Below are 3,963 nucleotides of genomic sequence, written 5' to 3' on the forward strand. Positions count from 1 at the left end.
TGGGACTACAGGGGTGTGCCACTAGGCCTGGCTAATTTTTTGTATTTTTAGTAGAGACGGGGTTTCACTGTGTTAGCTAGGATGGTCTCGATCTCCTGACCTTGTGATCCACCTGCCTTGGCCTCCCAGAGCACTGGGATTACAGACGTTAGCCACCATGCCTGGCTGATGCCACCTCTTCTTGAAAGCCTTCTCAATTCCTCAAAATACATAAACCAAGGATCCCTTTGTGTTCCTCTGTTTCTAGCCTCATCCTTGTCTCCTTGCACTGTCATTGTTTATGGGGATACCTCCTCCACTCACCTGAGTCCTGCAAGCATAGTGAGTGGCTGAATCCAAGCAACCTTTGGTCACCTTTGTGTTCTGGGCCTTTAGAGTGCCTGATGCATGGAGAACAGCCATTTATTCCTTTTTGTTTTCCTTAGGAGTTACCCTTCCTGGAAGGGTAAGCAGGAAGAAACTGCAAGATCCTCATTTCAAAACAATATGAAAGCAGAATGGGAAACGCCATGGCATGCTCCCTCTTTTCAGGTATGAACTGAAGCAGCTCAGAGAGCAGACCCTGCCTCCCTCTGCTCACCCTTTCTTCCAAGATCAGACTCAGTTCTCATCTTTTCGAACCGCAGGGAAACAGTCTGGCAAGAGCCACTGTTGTACCAGCTGATTTAAATTGAAATGTTTTCCCTGGATAAATGTGTGCTAAATAATACACCAGCTCTCCAGCCAAAGGGAAGTGACAGGCACTCTGTAAATAAAGGCACTTAGTTGCTGGTAAAGAGCTGTAAAGTGGTTCTGAGCTGATGTTTGCTGACCAGCAAGAAGAGCTTCATCTGCTTTATATAATTGTCACTGCAGTTTTGCCTGCTGTATATTAAAACTGCATCTCATAGACCCGACTGTCACATTGGATATACCATCTGGCTTGGGGTATGCCACCTTTTTCTGTAATTGTTTTTGACAACAAGCCATCACATCTTGGGTCTTTTCAGAAAGTGTCTGGTCCAGAATCCCTAGGCTGGGTCAGTTCTGACACCATGTGGGCTAGAAAAGTGACATCAAAAGGGAACGCGAAAAGAGAACAGAAGAGAAAAGAGAGGCTTTGTTAGTCTAGGAGCCCTAATAACATGCAGTGGCAGTTGTCCAATGAAGGTTCTACTTTCTCAATGTCAAGGCACATTTTTCATGCTAAATTATATCATGTTAGGAAAGCTTTCCATAAGCTTGCATGCATATTCTGGCCCCAGAGCATGGCGCTTGTCCGGAGTCCACATTTCTACCCAGTGAGGTTCTAGAGACATGGAAACAGTTCACCAGACAAAGCAGAGCACGAGGTTCCATAAAGGACCACAGAATACGTAAGAATGAAAGCAAGGGTGTCAGTGGCCAGAAATCTATGCAGTTATCACTCAGAGGAAGTTAGATTTGTTTCCCAAAATGATAAGAGTAACAAGAAATCCCCAGTACTTTGGGAGACCAAGGTGGGTGGATCACCTGAGGTCGGGAGTTTGAGACCAGCCCGGCCAACATAGTGAGACTCTGTCTCTACTAAAAATACAAAAATTAGTCAGGTGTGGCAGTACACACCTGTAATCCCAGCTACTTGCGAGCCTGAGGCAGGAGAGTCACTTGAACCCAGGAGGTGGAGGTTGCAGTGAGCTGAAATCATACCACTGCCCTCCAGCCTGGGCAACAGAGAGAGACTCTACCTCAAAACAAACAAACAAACAAACAAAAAAAAAAACAAAAAACAAAACAGAAAAACAGAAGAAGAAAAGAAAAAGAAAGAAAAGAAAAAAAAAAAAAAGGAGAGTAACATGAAATCCTTTTTGTTCCCCATAATTCCTATTCCCTTGGAGCTTGATCATGCCAAACACCCAGATGAAGGATGGCAAAAGTATCTTAGGCCAGTGGGCACTGCAGTTAGTCAAAAGGGTCTCAGATATAGAGAGGCAGGGAAACTCAGCTCACAGGCTGATAGGAGCCCAAGGAGTGGGGTGCTGGGTCTGCAGCCAGAAGTGAGCACTGGGGAAGGAGCGATTTCTCTGTGTTGATGGCTCCCACTGGACCACTGCCTTTACAAGGTTAGAGTGTCACCAGAGAACAATATTCAAAAACAAGAGAGGAGCAGACAGACAAGAAAACAATGGGACATAAAGGCTTGGTGGGCCTAGAGCTTTGACACTCTCTCTTAGGGAGAGAACAGACTGCTGGCTAGTGAGAGACAAATGCTCCTCTCCACTGCTGACCAGGGGTCTACGAGAATCACTGCTGAGCATAGAGACACATCCTCTGCCTTCTTCTGTCATGTGTGCGGTCTTAGTCCATTTGGGCCACTGTAACAAACACCATAACCTGGGTGACTGATAGACAACAGACATTTATTTCCCACAATTCTGGAGAACGGAAAGTTCAAGGTCAAGGCGCTGGCACATTCAGTCTCTGGTGAGGACTTTCTTGCAGTGTCCTCACATGACAGAAGGGGCACGGGGTCTTTCTCAGGCTTCTTTTACTTTATTTATTTGTTTGTTTATTTTATTTTATTTTGTTTTAGACAGAGTCTTGCTCTGTTGCCCAGGCTGGAATGCAGTAGCGCCATCTCAGCTCACTGTAACCTCCACCTCCTGGGTTCAAGCGATTCTCCTGCCTCAGCCTCCTGAGTAGCTGGGATTACAGGTGCCCGCCACCACAGCCGGGTAATTTTTTTGTGTTCTTAGTAGAGATGGGGTTTTGCCATGTTGGCCAGGTGGTCTCAAACTCCTGACCTCAGGTGAACCGTCCGCCTCAGCCTCCCAAGGCGTGAGCCACCGTGCCCAGCCTCAGGCTTCTTTTATAAGGACACCAGCCCCATTCATGAGGGCTCTACCTCACGACCTAAACGCCTCCCAAAGGCCTCACCACCTAATACTATCACCTTGAGGGTTAGGATTTCACTGTATGTATTTGGCAGGGAGTAGGTAGAGGGGACAAAAACATTCAGACCATAACTGTGTGCATGTGTGTATACAAAAGAAAGAGTGCCCTTCTTTTTTCCTTTGGAGGAAAAATAAGCTCCCTTTCTCTTTCCTCCATATCTCCTGTCAAAACCTATTTTTCTTGCTTATCCTGTCCTAAAAAAGAATAAAGAAGGCTTTTGGGCACCGGGGAGTGGAAAAATTGTTACCAGTTTGGCCTTTATATAGGATCTAAGAGGCTGGGATAAAGTTTAGGAGAACTGGAAGGAACATCTATATCAGATGTGTATTTAACTAAATTATACTCTGAGATTCTAATCTACGGCCCTGGAAAATCATGATAATTGAGTTTGGAACAAACAGTCATGTTGGGGAAAGGGAGTGTTTTCCTGCCCCCTCCTGCTGGCTTCTGTCTCTACTTAAAGGGAGAATCATTGCTTCCACTTTTTTCCACTCCCCTTGATGGTTCACTCCTCTCCAGGAGAGGAAGATCATCTACCAAGGGTTGGTCACGTCCTGTTCATGTGAAGGTTTCCTGTGCTTTAAAGGGGTACATTTGAGTTGTCCGGGGATCTTGTTGGAATACAGACTCTGACCCGGCAGGTCTGGGATGGGCTATGAGATTCTGTAACTCTAACAGGCTCCCCCAACAGACACCCATACTGTGGCAGGGTAGAGAGGACACATATTGAAGGTCAAGGGCTTAAAGGCAGGAACCAAATGTCAGCTTGCCTCTTTCGCCTTCTAGAACGTTAGCTTGCTGTCTTCTCACATCCTCTCTTGCCTGTGCTACCTAGGCAGGCCACACAGGAGGCAGGCTCTGACTCTTCAGGATGCAGCTGGGAGTAAGCTCAGAGCCTCTCCTAGGCCTTCACACGTTGTGCTGTCCTGCGGGCACAGCTGAGCAGGTGGATACCAATATTTAGATTTGGGTGTGGCAGGGAGGATGGTTGTGTGGAGAGGTCAAAAATTAGGCTTCAGGCTGTATCAAGGTGATATCAGAAGGACAGAA

General features: G+C 46.5%; 1 protein-coding gene and 1 long non-coding RNA gene across 17 annotated transcripts in view; one reads left to right on the forward strand and one right to left on the reverse strand.

The window, feature by feature from the left end:
- Positions 1–3,963, reverse strand: part of KCNMA1 (potassium channel, calcium activated large conductance subfamily M alpha, member 1) — a 770,521-nt gene that overhangs the window by 65,311 nt on the left and 701,247 nt on the right. The window lies entirely within an intron of this gene.
- Positions 1–3,963, forward strand: part of LOC105535685 — a 93,289-nt gene that overhangs the window by 54,357 nt on the left and 34,969 nt on the right. The gene's annotated exons all lie outside the window — the stretch shown is intronic.

This window comes from Mandrillus leucophaeus, unplaced genomic scaffold (genome assembly GCF_000951045.1).
Source record: "Mandrillus leucophaeus isolate KB7577 unplaced genomic scaffold, Mleu.le_1.0 Scaffold15, whole genome shotgun sequence".
NCBI lineage: Eukaryota > Metazoa > Chordata > Mammalia > Primates > Cercopithecidae > Mandrillus > Mandrillus leucophaeus.